The following is a 23,441-nucleotide window of genomic DNA, read 5'->3' on the forward strand; positions in this document are numbered from 1 at the left end:
GAGGAGGGGGGGGAGGGAGGGCCGGGACAAGGGGAAAAATGAGAATCAAGACCTATTATGTAAAGGTACAGAATCCCAATGATGAATGTAACTGTATTGTATACCTAGATTGTACCAATAACCTCAATAAAAAGAAAAAAAAATAATAAAAGGTGAAATAACAATGGACATCACAGAAATCCAGAAGATTATTATCAATTATTATTATTATTATTAATCTTTGAAAAATTAAACTTCAACAAATTGGAAAATCTTTAAAAAATGGACAGATTATGAGATACATACGAATTACCAAAATTGAACCACAAAGACAAAATTTCTGAACAATCCAATGGTAGGCTATGAGATTGACGTGGTAATAAAAATAAACCTACCAACTAAGAAAAGCCAGGACCTGATGTATTCACCACTGAATTCCACAAGACCTTTAGGGAGGTTATAATGCCAAAACTCTTCAAACTCATTAATACAACTGAAATGAAAGTAATACTTCCAAACTAATTCCTGGAAGCTAGCATTAATCCGATTCCAAAACCAGACAAGGGCCCAACTAAAAATGACAATTACAGGTTAATCTGTTTAATGAACACAAATGCAAAGTCTTCAACAAGATACTGGCAAACAGAATTCAATGAATCATCAAAAATACCAGTCCTTGACACACTGAATATTTGGAGGGATCATAAATGAGCATGTTACTCCCTTCAGAGACTAACCCCATATTGTGTAGTGAGTTAATTTCTTTCCACCACCCCTTCAAAAGTCACTGGCTTTTCTACATTATTTTCTACATTCTCATTTTCCTACATATTTTTTTTTTTTCTGGTACCAGGGATCGAACTTGGGTCCTCGTGCTTTCGAGACAGGCACCAGAACCACTGAGCTAAATCCCCGGCTACATTCTCCTTTCCCAATGATTGCCCATGAATCATTCAAAATTCTCCTCATAACCCACTTTCCCTGTGAAACCTCATATTCTGTCTCCAATCAGAATACATGGGACCTTCTTGTCCTTTGTCCCAATAATATATAGTCCTCATCCCTCTGTATCGGTGGAGGGTTAGTTCCAGGATCTCCCCACCCTGAAGTACCAAAATATACAGATGTGCAAGTCCCTTATTTTAGATGGCTCAGTATTATTAGCATATCAGCTACATATCTTTCTGTAGACTTTATTTTCTCTCTAGGTTACTTATAATGCTCATCATGATATAAATGCTGTATGGGTAGTTGTTATACTCTATTACTTAGGGAATAATAACAAGAAAAAAGTCTGTGCATGTTCAGTGCAGAGAGTATTTGTCAAAAAGTTGTTTTAATACTGATTTTTTTGTTTTGTTTTTTAATTAAACCCAGGACATTTGCCCTGAGGTACATCCCCAGCCCTTTGATTTTTTTTTTTTTTTAATTTAAGATTGGAGCTTGCTAAGTGGCTAAGTTGCCCTAACTGGGCTAAAATTTGCTGCCTTAGCTTTCAAGAGTGCTGAGATTACAGATATGTACTATACCACTCCTGGCTCTCAAATATTTTTGATCCAAGGTTGGCTGAATCCACAGAGATAGTACCCACTGATATTGAGGGTCAACTGTACTCATCACATTGGACTAATTTTAGGAATTGCTCTGAGCAAACTCAGTAACTTTCTTCCACTCTAGGTCTAGCACTGTGTGCAAGAACTCCACACACATTTACCCACATGGATGAGGAGAGGAAACACTCATGGGGAGACTCTACATCTGGGGAGAATAGCACTGCCTCCTCCCACACTTGTGCATGGGAAAAATTACGTAAGACTATATGCATAGCTAGAGCAACTCTGACAGCTTCTGTCTTTCCTATCTCCAGGAGTCTAAAGCCATATATTGATTGCCCGAATATCAGAGGGGTCTACCAACATTGCCCTTAATAAAAGAAGTGTGCATACAACCAATAGTTATAAGGAACTTGCCAAGAAACTGCTAGGCTTTGATGATCCCAGGCAAACAGAAGGTGACCCCTGTCCACAGTGGCTTCTAGTATGCTTCCCAAATGCACACAAAATATACAGTAAACACCCAGCAAATGTCTGGTAAGAAGATTTTGCAGAGAATAGGTGGGAGAAAAGGCACCCAATTCCCAGGACAGAAATAAGATCTAGTGGCCTGAAACAGCCCACCACATTTCTCCATATTTTTCACAATTTAGTTAGAGGCAAATTTTCTTTTTTTCTCAGTTCATAGCTTCTTAAGAAACTACTTAAAATAATAGTTTCTTATAATTAATGGCATCGCAGACTGGAAGAGAAGCCAGACCTGGGAAGCTACAGTTAGTCTGGGGTAACAGGAATATTGGGTGAGTGGGGTGCATGAAGAATCCCCTCTTGGAACTTGACCTTAAGGATTATCCATTCCACTGACCCCAGAGGTGGTTGCTTTCCTTCCCTGAAACATCAACTGTAGCACATACATGCATGTTTTAATCCACGGCTTATGAATGCAAAAAGATCTGATGGAGGCTGTTGGAGAACAACCTGGGCCTTTGTACTAACAAATATATACTTTTCTTTTGAGTTTCACTTGGAGAAATCCCATCAAAGTCTCGGGGCTGTTACAGCTCCCTAGTATTGCTTGCTAAAATTGGAAAATCATTAGATAGATAAAAAGGAGCCACAAAGAGGCCAGCTGTCTCTGAAGACTAGGTGAATCTTACCACTGTCATTTTGCCTAGTGAAGTTATTATGATCAAAAGGCCTCTGCAGAAAAGCAGGTAATGAGGTTTGAAATTGTGGACCAAGGCTGGGCTGAGCTTTGATGGGAAGCCCATCTCCACCCAGCTCCAGTGGGTTTCACTCCCTTTTTTGTTGGATTGTCAGTGTAGGTTCTGCCATGAAGAGTCTTGGATCCTCTAGCAGCAAGAATGGAAGAACTGACTGTTTCTGTGGTCTCTAATAAGAGGTTTCACTGCCTTGAGAAGCTAACAAATGTCATCCCTGGGAGAGACATACTGGTTCAGCAATCCCTCCATCTGCAGATGATTCTTTGGCTGTTAATAAAAGGCCTGATTCTGCTGAAAGGAGTTTGTCCAGGCTGCCATTCATTTAGGAAGCGAGGAGAGAGCACCAACTATGCGTTTTGTTCAGCAGTCATTATCTGAAATCTCACATATGGCCAATCTTCTCACCTGGCATCTGCAGATCATAAGTATAATAGAAACAGACACTCCTGATGGTGTAGGGGAAGAAGCAAATGGGCCTGATTATGAGCACCTGCCACAGAGCTGCGCTTCTGGCCACCCACCTCGGGTCGATTGCAGACTCCACAGAGGAATCCTTTTGAAATGAGACAAAACTCTTGAAACTAATTAGAATTTTGTCTGTGCCGCTGGAAATTCGGCAGCTGTGGAGAGCGGTGTACCAACTCCCACACTTCACAAGCCTCTAAAGCACCTGTAGTCCTCAGAGCCAGAGTCAGCGTGACTGCGCTTCCTTTTCTAGCCCTGAGAAAGGGCATACATAATTCATCACCTAGCTGGAATGTGTGCTATGGTTTTCAAAGAGTTTCTGCATACATTATTCTCTCATTCAAACCTCACAACAACTTGGAGAGGTAGGAATGATTAGTCTTATCATACAGACAAGCGCACAGAGGCTCAGCGTGTGTCTAGCTGAGCTGGAGCTTATGCAGCCATGAGCAGGGGGGCTGGGACTTGAACACAGGATTGGGTGAAAGTAAATGGAAACGAGAAAGGTGTGGTAACAATCCCCTAAATGTGTCCTACTGGCAGACTTGTTTCTCTAAGATGCTAGGCCCCAAGCAGAGCTGGTAGCACGCCTTCTGTTTGTGAATCACAGTGCCCCTTTACCCTTTTCTGTTCCTCCTTCCCTTAAATTCCAGACATGGACAGGGAGTAGCAGGGCAAGAGAATGGAAGGGAGAAAAGAGAAGTCTTTCTGAATTGCTGAGGTAAAATGTAGAGTAGAATGTGGGCATCAGAGAGACATGGGCTCAAATCCTGGTCCTATTCCCTATGAGCTGGAACATTTGGCAGGATTGCTAATCTGTAATCTGTGACTCTCTACTCCTGCCATGCTCAGAATGGAATACCCATACATCTTGTGCAGTGCATTAGAAATATCCACAAGGGCTGGGGATTTAGCTCAGCGGTTCGGTGGCCTGCCCTGCAAGCGCAAGGACTCGAGTTCAATCCCCGGAACCAAAAAGAAAAAAAAAAATCCACAAGGGTTTTGCACTTCCTCTCCTGAAAGGAGCATCGTGAATGTCCCAGCCCCTTGAATATGAACTCATCATTGGGCTTGAGCAGAAGAGTAGGCAGGAAGTGAAGTGTGTGTGGGATCAGACCCAGCCCTCAAGGGGGCTCTGCAGTTTCTACTTCTGTCAAGAGTCTGACTGAGTCTGTCTGGAGAGGCCCTGTGAAGGGAAAGAGAGGCACTCCAGCCCACAGCCTCCCAACTACCAAACTGTGAGTGAGGCCAATCTGGGCCACCCATCCCCACCACTCCAGCTGAGCACAGCCGTGGCAAGACTGAGCCCAGGGGATGGTGCCGGAAAATGGTTCGGCTGTGCCCACCTGCAGTCACAGCTCATGTATGCTTGCAGTGTGGGCGAGGCGATTATGACACAGTGCTGTGAGGCTGATGTGATGCAGCCCACAAGATACACTTACCCTGCTGCAGCAGAGGCATTTAGCCAGTGTCCTTTCCCACCTGTGAGGCTCCCAGGGGGACAGGCATCATCTCCACGAACTCTTGAAAAGAGGAGCTCAAAAACCCTTTCTTTGTGAAATGTGTGGCCTTGCCAACATACCTTTACTGTTCTAGGGCTTAGTTTTCTTTCACTGCAGATATCTTGTATTTTCAGCCAATTTAGCTGGATTAGACTCCATGGCCTCACTTGAAAACTACAGCTTTTAAGGAGAAAATGCTGAGCGAGTTCCAAACTCCCAGCTTTGTGGAGAACACTAGCAACAGGAGAGATACTGTACTTGGCAAAATTACTTGTGAAAAGAAGGGCAGAGGGCACCAAAGGGCAAGCAGAGCCCAGGCAAGTCTGTGAAAAGTAATTAGGGCTGTGTTGGGAAATAGGGTGACCTGTGGACTGTTATACTTATAGAAATTTATTAAAAATTAATCATAAGGAAACCAGAGACCATCAATCCTGTTATTCATCCAATAAATAATAGCACCCAAATAATAGCTTAGAAGCTGGAGGATACAAAGGTGAATAAGAGAAACAATAGACCAGTCAGGGAGACTGACCAAAGGTCCTAGGCCACCTAGATAGCAACCTGTGAGTGTAGTAACAGATGGATGACCTGCTCTGCTTTGGAAACAGAGAGGACCTCACTGATCAAAAAGTGGGAAAGTCCTTCCAGGGACAGGAAGTAGCATGTTTTAAGACTTGGATGTGATAAAGGAAGAGTTGGCCAAGGCTAGGATTCAGGGTTTGTGGGAAAGAAAGAGTGAGAGGCTGGAGGGGCTGGACCGAGAAGAGTCCCCAAGGTTATACTGTAGAGCACAGATATGTGCTCTCCTGAGTGGAGTGTAGAGCGATGGTTTCACACACTTGGCTCTGTATTGAAAAGCTATGAATCTGCTTCACAGTTTATTTGTTTATGATTTTAACCTTTTTATTGGTATATGTTGTCAATAGACAGTAATTGCATCTTGATCATTTTTGTTCCCCCTCCCTCCCCACAACCTCCCTTCTGTTTTTCCTCAGATCTTCTTTCCCACCTCCCTGTTTCTTAATACATTCCTTTCGTATTGCTCTTTGAGTTGTCATATTTTGTTCTCTTATATTAGAGAAACCATGTGATATTTAACCTTCTGCGCCTGACCTCACTTAGCATTGTGATCTCAAGATACAAGTACAGTGTGTTCCTATGAATGACTCAGATTTATCCTTCTTTCTAGCTAAGTAGTACTCCACTGTGTATATATACCACATTTTCTTCATCCATTCATGTGTTGATGGGCATTTAGACTGTTTGCGTGATTTAGATATTGGGTTGAATATCAATGAATATCAGTCTAAGTAGGTATAAAGGGTATGGTTTGGGAAGATTCTAAATATTAGAGTAGAACTTTTAAATCAGTATTCTACATATATGCAAAAGTATATTAATGCTCTAGTGATTTATACCTATTCTCATTCATTAAAAAATATACAAGACCAAACTCTTCATTTTACATTGAGGCTTTCTATCCTTGATTTCTATCTATTTCAATGAAAAGTTTAGTTTCCTGAATTCTTCTTCTACCATATAATTTTATTCCAGTGTAATATGTTTTTCATTGATGAACATTAAAATTATGTAAAAAGCTTAAATAGGAATTAAAATTTCTTATACCTGTAACAGTCTATTAAAAGTCTTCTGAGCTGGGTGTGGTGGCAGATGTCTGTAATTCTAACACTAGGGAGGTGCAGGTGGAAGGATTATTTGAGCTCAGCATTTGGAGCTCAATCTGGACAGCATGGTGGGACCCTGTCTCAAAACAAAGCAAAATTCTTCTGGAGAGTTTTGAGTTTTTGTAAAACCAACTTATATAAATAGTGTATATTACCAATTTGATAGGCAATTAGTAAATGATAAAGGTAAAACTCTATTATAGTTGTACATACTTAATGTATTGGTTAGACCATTTAAATTAATACCTCTATCTATTGAAGAATATTACTTATTCATCTGAAAGGAGAAGAAAGTGAAGTATTTATACACAATTGAGTACTACACTGCCATAAAGAAGGATAAGCTTGAGTCATTTGTAGGAAAATGGATGCACCTTGAGACCATAATGTTAAGTGAAATAAATCAGACACATAAACTTAAATATAGCAGGGTTTCTCTTATATGAGAAACTCAATATATAAATAAAGTGCAAAATAAAAGACGGAAAAGGGAAAAAAGAGAGAGGAAAAAAACCACTGTACTCTAGCATGGGCAATGTGTCTAAAAGTGTACTTGACTTAGTATAATTACATAATTGTCTTATATGCATTTTATATGTTTTTGTCCAGTTGGTGTGTCTGTTAATCTGCATGTATGACAGTTAACTTCATAAAGACTTATAAGATACATAAATGAATCTGAAGCTGGCAGAAGAGGAGTGAATGGGAAGGGGAAAAAAGAATTGCAACACGTTACATACCTGTACCAATTCTCCACAATGAACGCAATCAGGTACTGCAAACATGTGCTGGTAAAAATAAACAATTTAAAAAGGACACGTTCCTATTCTTCATGTTAAAATACAAGTGCCAAGAAACATGTTTTCTTAAGTAGTTGGGAATGGAAATATTTTTCATAACAGCAATGTCACCCAATTCTTTGAACTCCTTCTGAGTTAAATGCCAAAAAAATCTTAGAGTGATCTATCATTAAATTGTTTTAAATGATTTATATCCTGACAACTTTGTTAAGTGCCCTTCAATTTTGTTGAAAGCAAAGAACTAAAAAGCGACTGACTTGCAAAACATATTACCAATTAATGAAGTCTTTCACTTTGTCAATTTCAGGTAAATTTATTCCCAAATTTACTAATGGTTGCCTTTTTAATTATGTCTATTAATATTTCACTTAGACCCCGTTAAACCTCATACTAAGAAGTATTTGGAAGTTAAAAATTGCTCTTTTCCATTCACTTTAGCTGTACAATGTTAATTAATACAACACTTTCATCTTTTTTCTTTTTGTGGTAGTGGGAATTGAACTCAGGACTTTTGGGAATTGAGCTAGGTAGGCTCTCTGCCAGTGGGGTACTTCCTTAGCCCATAAAATGTTTTTTATCTTAATGCATGTTTCAGGTGTCAGAGCTGCAGATTTAGTTCATCATTAAATGGCAAGGCCATCTCTTATTATTAAAAAGTTAACCAGATTTTTCTTTAAGCAACATGTAATTTCATTTTTCAGTTCAGTTCAATGTTTGTATTTTAAGATAGACAAACATAGATACAGATGATGGGTTGATGAATGGATGGATGGATGGATGGGTGGATGGGTGGGTGGACTAATAGAAAAAGGGATGGGTGGATGAATGAGTGCACAGATGGATGGAAAGGATAGACAGATAAAGGGTAGGAAGAGAAAGAGAAACAGACATATGGATAGATAATCTTAGACTCTGCCCAACATTATTCAGTCTCTATCCACAAGCCTACTCTCTAACTTGAAAAATTTGCACCTGCCTGCCAATGCTTACTGCTGCCAAAGTTCTTATAAATTGTTTCATTGAAAGAAAAACGCAGCATTTGCTTTTAGATTGTCTATTTAACAACCCAAATTTAGAAATAAAACATGACAGTACAACAAGATCCAAACCCCATTAATGTATACCTAGGAAATTACGAGAGGAAATATACCAACTATCAATAGTGATCATTGCATTTTGAGATTGCAGTTAATTCTACTCCTTAAAAATACTCATGTAGGCTGGGTGTGGTAATCCTAGCACTCTGGGAGGTTGAGGCAGGAGAACTGCAAGTTTGAGCCCAGCCCAGTCAACTTAGTAACTTAGGGAAACACTGTTTCAAAATAAAAATTATAATTAATTTAGCACTGCCCCTTGGGCCTTCAAGGAGCTGAGCTGCCAGCACCACCCTGGCCACCGGGCCCCCCCTACTCACCTCTGGCCTCTGGCCTCTGGGCTGGTACCTGGATCCACACTACAGAGGCACAGGGGTCATAAAGGCCATTGTTCTGAGCTCCAGAAGATAGAGCGGAAATGAACAATGGAGAGAGGGCCTCTCTGAAGCACCTGGATGAAAATTGAAGCCCCCTAGAAAAGTGAAGAAAATCTCTGCAATAAAGGCACACCAGACAGACCCCTGTAATTGTGGGGATCAACACCTCCCATCAGAACCTGGACTTCAGGGAAGGGCAGCTGCAACCTGCAGTAGAACCTTGCAGAGTTCGCAGAGTTCAGTCCAACAGAAGGTCAGGGAGCTCAATTGGGCCTTGCAGCCAGAAATCAGCCTGAATCTCAATGGACTGCTGCTGGCTTGCTGATACTAATTGACTTAGGTCAGCACCCTGCTGCCCAAGTTGTCTATTGTTACAGCAGAGACATACCCTGAAGGAGGCCCTTTATTTTTATTTTTTTCAAGGTTATTTTTTCTCTTATTTTTTATTTTAATTTTTTTCAAATTTATTTCTCCTCCTCCTCCTCCTTCTTCCTCTCTCTCTCTCTCTCTCTCTCTCTCTCTCTCTCTCTCTCTCTCCCCCCTCCCCTCCCCCTCCCACCTTGTTCTTCATCTCTCTTCCTTTCTGTTCCTGTTATAACCTTTGCAAGGGGAGATTTCTGTAAAGTCTATTTGTATGTCCTCAAAAGGAGTTGTGCCCTTCCGTTGTATTCCAGGTGGTGTTCTAGGCCCTGAAGTCAGGTTTATTTTCTGACAAATTTGACACCTCTTGGAGACTTGCTCACACAAAGCAGAAATCTGGCGTACATAGAAATACTTTTCCAACAATGTTTGGAGAACTGTTTTTCCTCCATGACTCAAATCATGATATCTTTTGTCCAATAATAATATAGTGTTTCTGGTATAATTATCTTGCTGTCAGGTAAAACCCAAACAAGTCCTTGTTTCTCAGCCAATTTTTTTCTGCCCATTCTTCCTTTTTATCTGAATACTTTATGGCAGCTAAGGGCTTTTGTACCTCCAGCTTCCTCTTTTGTGCACAGGTGAGTATGGCCATCTGAAATTTCTGCTTAGCTGTCTTTTTGGCTTCTATGTCTGCCTTGGCATTCCCTTTTGCTATTACATCTTTTTCTTCTTGAAGTCCAGAGCAATGTATTATTGCCACTTTGTCAGTTTCCTACATTGTCTCCAACAGCTATATATTATCTGCTGTTATTTTTAATCTTTTTGTCCTCTGCTGTGAGAAGACCACACTCTTTGTAGACTGTGCCATAGATATGCAAAGTAGCAAGCAGGATGCTGTATAAACATTTACCCTCTTTCCTTTTGCCCATCAGAGAGCCTGTATGAGTGCCCATAGCTCCATTCACTGAGCTGACCATCTGGTGGGGAGGGGTCCTTCTTGGACCACTTCATCTTGAGTCATCTTTGTGTAGCCAGCATAGCATACCCCATTTTCCATGAAGCTGCTCTCATCCTTGAACAGGATAAAATCAGTATCAGGCAGTAGTTCTTTCTGCAGATCCAGATGACTGGAGAATAACTCGTTGGTGACTTTGAGGCAGTTGTGGTAAGGAGGCCAGGGCAAAAAGGTTGTAGGATTCAAGGTTTTAACTGGTACAAACAGTAGGCTGGGATTCTCACAGATGAGGCCCTGATTTTGTGCCTATTATTCAAGAGCCATTGAAGTAAAGGGTTGGAGAACCTGAACAGTCAAGTTAGTTTGTCAGCTTCCTTAATTAGCATAACTACAGCTGCCAGGGTTCATAAACAAGGGGGTTATCCCTTTGCAACTAGATCCAAATTCTTAGATAAATACATTACTGGCTGATTCCATGGGCCTACTCTTTGAGTAAGCACCCCTAAAGCAGTATGGTTTCTTTTATTAAAAGGCTGGGTCACATCTGGAATCCCCAACACAGGGGCAGCAGAGAGAGTTAGTTTTAGCTATTTCTGTGAACCCTGGAATCCAGATCCTGTAAAAACCTGCTTCCGTCCAAAAATTCTCAGCTGCTTTTGTCCTTTTATCTCCCAGGCAGTGTATTCCTTTGGAAACTTGGAAACACTAAATATCTGACTTGCTGTACACAAATTTGAGCCTTTTCCACGAAATTTGATATCCTGCCTCTTGAAGCAGCATTAATAGTTTCTTAATACCCTGTGAAGTTTCTGTTTATTTAGTACATCAGAAAATTAACAATAATCATAATTATATGTATGAAACTTTATGTCCTTTAGTCTAATTTGATATCAAGAGTACTTTTCCAATAAAACCTCTTAATAACTTTGTTTTCCCACAGAACATAGCATATTTTGAAAATGACCATTATAAACATATCTTCATAACATATTTAGAATGTAACCCTCTCATGATAACCAATGTAAACATTTCATAACAACATATTTAGCAATGTTTATTGGGGTATATCTTTTTAGAAGGCTACGAAAACTACTGGGGCTCCCATAAATGAATAAAGACCAGAATAAATTTTTCTGAGCAGCTGTCCTTTTTACCATTAACAGGAGTCTATCCGACCTAAGAGTTTATATTAAATTATCTTGACAAGATTTTAACTTATAAAACCAGGTCATAGAAATTAATGAATTATTTGTATCCTTGACATCATTTCAATAAAAAATATAACTGGACAAACACTTTTCAAACAACTGGCAGACACAGACAAACATATAAGACAATTTATGAAACTAGAGTGCACTAGAATGCATTGAATTATAAAATCTCTTTTAGTTACAACTAGTCAAAACTTTTGCAGGTCAATTAACTGAGATCTCTTGTAGACTCAGAATCAAAAGGAATGAAAGCTCTTTATGACTGTAAATGTAAACCTTTTATAACAAACTTGAAACCAACAAGCAAACACATATTTTCTTGTTGAATCATTTCTGCACCTTTTCTACATACTTAGGCCTTCTGGTCTTGTATATCTTTCTTTACCTCTTTCTAACCAGACAAAAGTACAAAAACCTTTCATGTCAAAAGTATATCTCTTTTACTTATAGATTTCCTAATATTTTTCTCTGTCTCATTTATAATTAGCCTTCTATAACAAACTTTAGTTGTTAAAATCTTAAAGTGTCCTTTTTTCTGTTCTCAGATAGTGACATCTTAAAATCTGACTGGCTGCCAATAGAACAGTTTTAACCTTGAGGGTTTTTTTTATCAACAAAGTACAGAAAAAAAACCAAAGTACAGAAAAGAGCAAGTTGACACTATAATCACAATTCAAGAATTTGCAATGTATACCATTAAAACTTAATTCAAATAGAAACAAAGATACATTTATCAAATAGTTAAAATTTGTCACTTGATTTTTCTCTTTTAAAATCTCTTAATGTCTCGTAAAACAGAGTTGCAGTTTCTCTGGCTTGCAGTGTTTTTCTCTAATTTTGTTGTATGTTTTTCAGTGTTTTCCTACCTGTTTTTAATACATCAAAGATTTATTTTTCTCATTTTAGTTCTTTCTAATCTGAGTGCAAGCCCTGCTCCATTTTCTCTGAGTCTGACCATGCATTCCCATCTGCATCCTCTAGTGCAGTAAAGCTGAACTCTTCTGTTTTTGCCCCCACCTCCTCCACACCTGTGATCCTAGCAACTCAAGTGGAGGAGGAGGCAGCTTGACCTTCTCCAAAGGGGAAGCACTGGGATTTGCCTGTAACAATGTCACATTTTCTGAGAGAGGCAAGTTCATTGCATGAAAAACAGCAGATTTGGCAAGCAGTTGTTCTAAGACCAAAACTAAATAGTTCTCACTAGCAGCTGATTGCCACAGAACAGCTTGAGCAGCTCCTAGGCTGGGTTGTTGAGGCCCAAAAGCAGAGCACACAAGGCCCCAAATTGTCAAAGTCTCAGTTAAAAACAAAGGGAGAAAACTTTTCTTTTGTCTAGAGTTTTTTCTGGGGGCCAAGTCTGGTTTAGCTGAGGCCACAACAACTCACAAAATTTCTTAAGCATCTTTGGTTACAATTTTACCTCATAGTCTCCCAAAACCTTTATCAAAATTCTGAATCATGCACTTAAGAACAGTTGGTTTAGTATTAGTATTTCCCAAGACCACTAGATATTCTTTTGTCCAGTGACATAAGACAAAGGGTGGGGTGCCATCCCAGAAAATAGCCTCATTTGCTTGTCAGCCTGGCTGTGAGCTTCCCAGCCCTTTCAGGCTCGCTCAAACTATGGAGAGTTCCTTGTCACAAGTGTCTCCATTTTGTCCTTTCTAAGTGCAGCCACAGACTAGCAGGACTGACCCACACAAGCTCTGCAATGCCGGGAGGGCTCTTTAAGCACAAGCATCCCTCCCCTCCTTTGTTTTGGTGCACAGATGAGGCTACTGATGGCTTTCGTAGCTTGTTCCACTCACTCTCCTAACCAAGTCTCTTTCACACACAGTCACACAAGAAGTTAACACATTCCCTCCCTGAGGCCCCTAACAAAGAACAACAATAACAAATTGAGAATATATAATCAAAACTCTCACAAGTGGCAAAGAGTGGGGGTGTTTAGGTCAGCACTCTATATTTTGCCCAAACCGAGGGTATAAATCCTCATGAATGGCAGAGAAAGGAGGGTAATCAGGCCTCCAATCTGTAATCTGCCCAAATGTTCAATTAAGAACCAAAGCAAAACAAGACAAAGTAGGGAGCAACCCAAGGGAATCTCACCATTCAGACAGATGATTTCATTCACTAGTCTTCCTTCTTCCATCTCTGCTCTGGGTCCTAGTAATCCACTGCTAGTGAGCTAGCCTCCAAGTCCTAGAAAGGGAATCCAGGAAGTCTCAGGGGCATGCCTCTTCCCTTCCAAGGAGGCGGACAGCCGCTCCCTCCGGCAGGACTCAGGTTGAGGCCCAACATGGGCTGTGTCAGTTAGTCTCTTCCTTCCTAGCCAATGCACCAAATGTCATGGAAGGAATCAGTAAGTGACGCACAGAGAGGCAGCAGAATGGAAGTAAAATAACAAATTTACTCATTGATAAGGGTCAATCACACATAAGCTGTGCCTGGATCAATGACACACTGGGTTACAACTCCTCCTTTTATAGGATTTCACAGCCTTGACTTCATTTGGGTGGTTACATTTCATTCTCACAGTTCAAATCATGGTCACAGAATAGTTAATCTTTTCAACCCATACATAACAGTTCTTTGCTATTGGGGAGTTTACCTTTAAGATTCGCCTAGTTATCTGTTCTAGTCCATAGGAAGGGGTTGTTCAGGGTCAGGAGAGCAAGTGTTAGCAATGAGCTCTTTCATCTAGACACTCTTACAATCATGTGGCCCCAATCTCTTCGGAGTTCAAGGTCTTGCTGTGCCCTGTTATCTCAGGGTAATTCCAAATGCCTCATTCAGCAATTAGTGCCTTCAGTGCCCATTAGTTTTGAGCTAAACAAAGCAAACTGCAGTTAGAGAGAGCAGAAGCCATTTTACATTGTAGCACTTTATAGGTTTTTGTTATTTAAAAAAGTTTTCCCTATCGCTAGAAAAAGAAGAGCAAGACAAACCCAAAGTTTGTACAAGGGAGGAAATTGTAAAGATCAGAGCAGAAATCAATGCAATGGAGACTAAGAGAATGGTACAAAAATATAAATGAATTGAAGAGGTGGTTTTTCAAAGGATTAAATAAAGTTGATAAACCCTTAGCAAATCTTATTTTATAAAGGAATGAAAAGGTACAAATCCATGCAATTAGGAAAGAAAAAGTGAAGACACAACAGATCCAGCAGAAATCCAGATGATTATCAACACCTACTTCAAGAATCTATATTTCAATAAAAGGAAAACACAGAAGAAACACTGACTCATAGATATGTAGGAATTGACAAAGTTGAACAAAGAAGATAAAAAAATTCTAAATACCCCAATTACACTCAGTGAAATTGAAAATGTAATTTAAAACTTACCAATTAAGAAAATCCCAGGTCCTGATGGCTTCACTGCTGAATTCTACAAGACATTTAGAGAAGAATTACTGCCACTACTCTTTAAACTCTTCAATGAAATTGAAAGGGAAGCAATACTTCCAAATTCATTCCTGGAAGCAAGTGTTACTTTGATTCCAAGAGCAGAGAAAGACCCAACCAAAAAATAGAACTACAGGTCAATCTCGCTAATGAACATAGATGTAAAAATCCTCAACAAGATACTGGCAAACAGAAGACAGAGGGTTATCAAGAAGATCGTATACTTTGGCCAAGTCTGATTTATCCCAGGGATGCAAGGACAGTTCAACATATGTAAATCAATAAATGTAATACACTATATTAACAGAGACAAGGACAAAAACCATGTGATCATCACAATAGAGGCAGAAAAAGCATTTGACAAAATCCAGCAACTATTCATGATAAAAATCTTACAGAAAATTGGAATGGATTGTCTTTCTCTCAACCTGATAAAAGCTATCTATGAAAAGTCAACAGCCAATATCATACTTAATGGTCAAAAACCTTCACACTAAAATCAGGAACAAGACAAGGTTGTCCACTGTCACCACTCCTGTTCAGTATAGTTCTGGAAAATCAGTCACAGCAATTAGACCAGAGAAAAAAATAAAAGTAATAAAAATAGGAAAGGAAGACATTAAACTGTCATTATTTGCTGATGATATGTACTTTACATAGAAGACCCAAAAAGCTACACCAAAAGACTTCTAGACTTGATTGACAGACTCAGTAGACTAGCAGGATGCAAGGTCAACACTCAAAAATCAATAGCCTTCTTGTACACAAATAACAGATGTGCTGAAAGAGAAATTATGGAAACAATTCTCTTCATAATAGCATCCAAACAAAAATGAATTCTCAATCTAATGAAGGAAGCAAAAGACCTCTACATTGAAAACTACAGCACTGTAAAAAAAAGAGATGGAAGAGGATATCAGACAGTGGAAAGACATCCCTTGCTCCTGGGTAGAAAAACTAATATAGTAAAAATGGCCATACTTTCAAAACTGCTATATAGATTCAATGCAATCTAGATTGAAACCTCAACAGTATATTTCACAGAACTAGAGAAAACATTCTAAAAATTCATTGAGAGCCAGAAGAGATTTAGAATAGCAAAAGAATTCTAGGCAACAGAGACACGACAGGGGATATTACAGTCCCCCACTTCAAACTATACTATAAAGCCACTGTGATAAAAACAGCATGGTACTGGCAAAGAAAAACAACATGGTACTGGCAGACCTGAGGATCAGTGGAATAGATTAGAAGATGCAGAAACAACTCCAGACATATTCAGCTATCTCATCTTTGACAAAGGAACTAACCATCCTCACTGGAGGAAAGATGGCCTCTTTAATAAATTATGAGTCACAGTGAGGGCAGAAGTTGTGATTGCGATGGGCTGTAATTCCTGTGAGATACAAATTTCTTTGGATTGGGGATTGAACTCAGGTCTTTGCACTAATGAGGCACGCAGTGGAACCACTGAGCCAAATCTCTGGCCCTGTGAGTTACATTTTATTCTATGAAAATGTTAAACGAGCCTGTATGAGTAACTAAGGGCTCTCATTAGTTTACTTTGAGTTAATCAAGATTTCCTTGGGTGGGCCCAACATAGAGCAGCATTTTAGCTGTTGTTTCTCTGGCTGGTGTTGGACCAAAGAAAAGTAGCTATGTTGCTGATTTCCTCTGCAGAGTCATACCATGAAGAGTGGTCTCTGGCTGACAGCAAGCAAATAGGACCCCAGTCCTGCAATGGTGAGCAACTAAATTCAACAGTCAGTGAACTTGGGAGAGAACCCAAGTCCTAAATCAGATTGCAGCCCCAGCTGACATCTTGATTTGAACCTTGGAAAACCTGAACATAGAACCCAATTATGTTAAGTCCAGACATCTGCTGTGTAGAAACTGAGATGATGAATTCATGTTGATTAAGCTGATAAGTGCGTGGCAATTTATTACACCGCAACAGAAAGCTAACACAGTGTGAAATCTTTCTTTATAAATGAGTCTTCCCTTAAGACATCCCAGGGTTGAGAATTTGTATTTACACAAGATATAGATTGGCATGTAATCATGCAGTTAATCAAGACTCTTTGCTTTACAATAGGTTTAATTTCAGAACTACTAGGGCACAATTTCAAAGCATTTCTTTGCTGATTTCCAAAAGAATAGATAATCACAACCCTTTTAAGTATTTACAATGTACCTGGCACAGGTCTAAGTCTGCCAAATGTATTCTCACGTTTAACCTTCCACTTTGCTCCATGTAATTCTCATTTTGCAGATGTAGGAAGAGAGATGTATAGGGTAAAGGCAGTCCCCAGTATCGTATTCATACTGAACGGCAGAGCAAGGATTCATACATAGACTGTCCAAGAGTCTTGATTTTATTTATTGGGTTTAACTTCCATGCCTTATTATTACATCCATAAAAAATGTGGAGAATTCAGTAAAGCACTGAGGAGAAAACATAAATTGCTGTAACCTCAGCATACCCAGATAGTCATATAATCACATTTTGGTGTTCATGTTATCTAGGAAGATATCTATATAAATAGAGTGATGGGCACATTATAACATAATTGGGACTTTATTCTGCTCAGTGCTATTTCCCATGGTACATTTTTCTCTTTTTCATGGTACATTTACAAAAAGAAAAGAAAACATTCACTTTCTTCCTGAAGAATAGCATGCTGTCCTCTTGTATGCTTTTGGTTTTTGCTCATGGTACAATCTTTCCCCAAAGTCGTGGACTCTTCCCTTCTCTGTAGCATCTTTGTGATCTTTCTTTTTCATGGTTACAATCCCAGTACAATCTCGGAAATAAAAAGGCAGATGGGTGTGAAAAATTCAGATGATCAGAAAACTACCAGATGTGCTCAAGTTGGGTTAATTTAAATTCCAATTTCAAGATAAAGATAGAGGATTAAGGAGAGAAGAGTGTCTAAGGAAACTGCCAATGTGAAGGACAAGTGCAGAGGGGAGTCTGGGCTGGGCCCAGCTAGACTTTGAGGGTCTGCAAGACCCTGGAGTGGAGATGAGGGGACAGGTCAGAGGGGTAGAGGGGACCATCCAGAGGGCTGTGTTGGATGTGACCATAAAGTCCCCTATCCATGGTATCTTAAATATGATCATAGGAGCTCTGGGGCTAAGGACAGAGCCATCCTGAAGACTGAGAACCTTGACTGTCAAGGGGGATGCTATGGGCAGTCTGAGGACAGAGACCAACTCCCAGAGGGGACAGAAGAGGACAACTTATCCGAAGGAAACTAAATTTAAACACATCAATGACAACGTTTTGTCGTCTGAGCAAGTGCTCAGCAACAGAGAAATAGAGAAAGTAAAATTTCTGTGTATTTAAATCCTGACCATAAATTGGTAAATTTCTCTACCAGCTCTGTCTAAATCTTTCCTATTTTTGTCAGTGATGCTGTCTTTTCCCATGCTCATTGACAAATACATAGGACAACTTTGTCTCTTTGTCATTCAAACCAGGGTCCTCTCTGACTACTCTGTAGGGTTTTTAGGGAGTGATCACCTGACTTGAAGGCATTTTACATATTTTATATAACACAAATGAGGGGGAAATTCGGGTTTTTAACTCTTTAAAAGCTTTCTGAGTATTATTGCTAAAAAAAAAACAAGCTCGATGGATTGATTTAAATGTCAATTACTAAGAACATAGGAATTATTTCCCCTCTATATCATCCATATAAAGAAAATGATGTTTTACAAAATTGAATCTGACTTATTATTGATTCCACCAGATTTGGAAAGTGGCAGAAGGGCAGAGCCTGCCAAAGCATAGAGGAATCAGCATTCCTAGTGATCAAAGGGGCTGACTAGCTCGGGGCTAACAAATACAGGGAATCAAGGAAGGGGTCCCTAGGGATTCCCACCACTTAGTTCTGATTTTGGAATATATTCAAGTCTATGTCCTAAGGTCTACTGATTGATTGTTTTCCCACCATGAGGATCCTTGTGGTTGGGGACCTGGAATTGGGGTTTTTGTTATGATGGGAATTCGGTTTACTAGCCTGCAAACTTTGGTAGTAGCTCCCTTCGGAACATCTCAATCTCTCCAGTCCCAACAATCCCCCCATTCAGGGAGCCATATGGGCACCTTGAGCTTCTCTCAGTTCCACCTGCCTCTTATTCAGTGGCCTAAAGACTAAGCTCAGAGTCTCTGTGCTGGGAAGCTGGGATGACTATCAAAAGGAGGAACCATGTGTGTGCGCGCTCTGTGATTACATGCAAACCCAAGATTACGGGAGCCAGAAGTCAGCCAAAGGGCTGAGGAGCAATAAGTCAGCTCATTCGTAGTTTTTTAGTTCTTTAGAGTGTTAAAGGTAGAGTTAGACTAAGCCCTAGAAATACACCTTAGTTATACACCTAAGTTATATACCTACAATCTTAGTTATACACCCAAGAGAAATAAAAACACATGTTCACATGAAAATTTGCATACAAATGTTCATAGGGAAATTATTCCCAATAACCAAGAAGTAAAATGACTCAAATGTCCATAAACAATGAGTAGATAAATAAAATGCGGTAGAGACTATAAAGGGGAAGAGGAAATAAAAATGATTAAGATGTGATGTGTATACATATCAATTCTTCAAGATAAATGTAAATATTGTGTATCATAAACATGTACCAATAAATAAATAAAATGGGGCATAGCCTTAAAATGGAGTGTCATTCAGTCCCAAGGAAAAAAAATGAAGTTGATAGATGCTATGAAATGAAAGGGCCTTTGAAACATTATTCTAAGTCAAAGAAGCCTGTAGCAAAAGGCCATATATTACTTTATTCCATCTATACTAACTGCTCATAGAGAAAAGGAGTAGGTAGTGACTTCCAGGGGCTGTGGAGAAGAAAAATCTGGGGAGTGACTTTTAATGAGGAATAGCTTTCTCTTTGGGGTAATAAAACGTTCTGGAATTAGATATTGATAATTGATGCCTGATGCATGAATATATGAATAGCCACTTCATTTTACACTTTAAAAGGGTGAGCTTTATGGTATGTGAATTGCATCTCAATAAAGCAATTACTATGAAAAAGGTATGATGAAGAAATATATCAGCTCGACTTAATCACGTCAAAAACAATACGCTTAGAATTGTAGTTAGGAATAAGAAGCCAAGTTTTAACTAGCCGTGTAACCTTGAACAAGTTACTTACTTCTGTCTCAAATTTTTTTTTTTACCTGCTAAGTTGAGAAAATAGTATGTATCCTACAATTATGATGATTAAATGAATTAATACACATAAACGCTGCAGAAGGCTGTTAATCACGCAGCAAATTTTCAATAGGTGCTAATACTTCTTATAATCATTAACATACCAATGTAATCTACATGGCTGAAGATCTCTTGGGTATAACAATTATTTTCTGCAAGCATCATTCCACTTACTCCACATTCAGCTCCACAGAAGCACGGAGGGCAAACACCCCTACAGAACATTGGAGGCTGTAAATATGATGATAAACTAGTGGTAAAATAAATCTTATGCGTAAGAAACATATATGATCACTGAATGCTTATCTTCATAGGAATGAATGGAATTCCATGTCAAATAGGAAAGAACAGTCGTTTCTATATGTTGTGAAGGTGCTCAGAAGTATTTCATTATGATGACAATCAACATAAAAATGTACTTCTGTGATCCTGGTAAGATTTTATATAAGCATGGAGATTAAAAGACAGATGATACCTAACAAAGATGACTCCTTCTTGCCCAGTTGGGCTGACTGACATCCAACTGGCGGTTTAACTTCTGCTCAACAAGGTTTTCTTGGCCAGGATCCTACAGGAAGGACCTGTCTTACACAGAGTGTCTGAGGTAACTGATGCTGCCTTCTGTCGCCAGCCATCTTTGGGTAGAAACATTTCTACAATTCTGAAATTTTAACTTATGCCACTCACTTCACTCAGGTTCTAATTTCCACCTTCCTGTGAAGACCATGAAGCATCCGTCCTCTGCTCTCAGTCTCTGAGCTGGGTGCCTTTGACCTGTGCTACTTGGTTCTCTGCAGCTCTGCCGTTATTATTGCTGCATACAGGGTGCTGGACCAGGGTGTCTTATCTAACCTTTGCTAACTGCCCAGTTCCTCCTTCATTTAAAGGACTGCCATCTTTACCAGTCTCCAGGTTCTTGTTTTTCTTGAAACTGGACAATGACTTTCCTGAAGGCATGCATTATTAGAATAGATATTATTCATCTTGTGACCTTGTCCTAGAGCACTGCGCCTGGCATATAGTAGCAACCGAAGGAGCAGGTGAGGAGTGAGTATATGGAAATGTTTGGAGATCCTTCCTGCAGATGAGTTTGAAGGCATAGAATCCTACTTTTTGTCTGAAAGTTGTTAAGAGTGTTGTCAACAGAGGTTGAATTAGCAAAGCTCTATCCATGAGTCCATCTCTTCTCCTGTCTCCTCCCTGAAGTTCTTGTGGTAACCACTGGCTATGAGCCTATTTCCCTGGCTGCCTCCTAGGACATTCCCCTCAAATGGTCCTCAGGAAGGGCACCCCAGGATCTCCTTTCAGAGGCACTGGCTCCCCGCCTGCTTGGAGTGTTGAGCTGAGGGATCATAAAAGGACCTGGCAAGAGAAATATCTCAAAATTAAGGCACTTCCCTTAGGGTCAGTTTTCATCTGCTGGCTGCAGTATGTCAGAGCTCAGGCCTGGCCCACTCCAGAGAGGCCCTGAGAGGCCCTGCCAGTCACAGTGCTTGCTGTGGAGTGCACGAAGGTCCTGGTCTGTGGCTCTGGCCTGGGCCTAATCCTTCCTCCCCTTCCTGCTACCCTCCTTCTCTTACTGGTCTTTTCCCTGAGGGCACCTCAGGAAAATCTCCTGCCTACTGCCCATTTCCACACCCAGCCAACTACAAGCAGTAGGACATCAGCAGAGGCACCTTTCAGCACCCAGCCAGGCACATGCCCAGTACTCAGTAGATGTCAATCTATGAATGAATCCTCTTTCAGGTACCTTTTTGGTTACCATGACAAATGACTAGGTCACACATGCCTGAGTTAGCCAGAAGTGGAGTTGAAGTGGGAATGTATGCCTATATCCAGACCCAAGCCTTAAACAGTGGGCAGCCTCTAATTTCCTGTCTTGGAATTCTGCCTATGGGATCCCTGAGGTGCCATGTAAAAAGTACTACCGCACTGACACTGCCATGTGTAGGTGCTTGGATGGACATCCCTAAGTGAGAAGACTTGTAGCTATCTCCCATCCCCAAGGTTCCATACATGTGCAAGAAGATGTCTTAGTCCCATCAATCCACCATCCATATACCACTGGTTACCTCAGTCACTCCTTCAGGAAGCAAAAATATCTCCATCCAGGCTCTGAACAATATTTCTCATCCACATATCATAAATAATACATGTGTTTTAATTGGCTATGAAGCAACAAATAATAAGAACAGCATCATCCGGAAATCCCCTAACTACCTCCTTCTAATGTTCTATGGTCTTATTGGAAGGAGGCAGGGAAAGGAATGAGTATCTTGGGTCCATTTGACCCAGGTGAAGGCCCAGGGATCTCAGGGTAGGTAGCTTGCCTAAATCCAAACATTTGACTTGCATCCAGCCTAGAAGTAAAACTGATTTCACTGAAGCCTTTCTCAAGTGTATTTCCATCTGACAACCTTCAGGGTTTTGTTTTGGTAAAATGGACTGGCAGTAAGTAAGCACATAAGGAAACCAAATGAAGAGAGAGGGTGACTTCCCAGGCGAGGAGTGGAGGTAGCTCAATCTTCTGCTTCCTGGTCTCTGGAGAATACATTTCCAAGGAATCAGGATCTTTGGGAGGATTATTCTGTAACATGTAATGACCTGAGGTCCTGGTTTTGGGAAGAAGGGCTAATTCAGGTATTTTTCCATATTGTTTCCAGAAATAATTCCTAAGTGTTAGACTCTCTGTCCAGATTTTCCATGTATACCATATGGCCACCATATTACCCCTAGATTTCTTTTTCTGAATTCTTAAACCAGAATTCTATTTTGAGGTCCGCTGATTGAACAATTGCTACTCTGTTCAGAGTCTTTGTGGCTTCATGAATTGTCCTATCTAAATGCCCATCACAGCTATGGACCTTCCAGGTACAGTATGAATATCAAAGGTCTCATGTTACTTCTGATTCACCTCCAGAATAAACCAAAAAAACAAGCCAAACCCAAACAAAAACAACATGGAAATAAAACATTTCAGAATGAGATAAGTCAGTTGGTTTCCAGTTGACTGTCAAGTCTGGACTCCCTGAAACAATGAAGGAAGCTAAATTGGTTGAGTCTTAACTGTGTGCAAATAGGGTAATAATAGGCTAGCACACATTCACACATATGATCCCAGTTCTCACAGTAGGTATAATTACCCTGGTTCACTGATAAGGACACAGAGGCAAGGTGAGGGTTAACAACTTATTCAAGGTTTCATAACCCAGTAGAGATGGGCAAGAGTGGGAGAAGGTAAGCAGCACTCACATTCACAGTCTGAGATCAAAGTCATGAAAAAGTGTCAGAATTTCAGGCTGTTATAGTTGTTTACCCAAGTGACACAAATTTCAACCACCAACAAAGTACAAAACCTTTCTGATTCATCAAACTAGCAACTGCACATCACATTTCTATCTATACCTACATGCACATCCATCCCATGAATGCTTACCCTGAGGCTCAAAAATTTGCAATGTTTGTGAGGTCCCTGTTGCTTTACTTTGAATCTTACAGCCATGCATGTCATTAAGCAGTTGATCTATTGTGCAGACAAAGTAACAGACCTCATTATTATATCCACATCAAAAAAAAAAAAAAAAAAAAAA

General features: G+C 39.9%; 1 protein-coding gene across 1 annotated transcript in view; it reads right to left on the reverse strand.

Moving 5' to 3' along the window:
• The window catches only part of Aoah (acyloxyacyl hydrolase), a 201,426-nt gene that overhangs the window by 176,740 nt on the left and 1,245 nt on the right, over positions 1-23,441 (reverse strand). The window lies entirely within an intron of this gene.

This window comes from Fukomys damarensis, unplaced genomic scaffold (assembly GCF_012274545.1).
Source record: "Fukomys damarensis isolate Sample0158 unplaced genomic scaffold, DMR_v1.0_HiC HiC_scaffold_17, whole genome shotgun sequence".
NCBI lineage: Eukaryota > Metazoa > Chordata > Mammalia > Rodentia > Bathyergidae > Fukomys > Fukomys damarensis.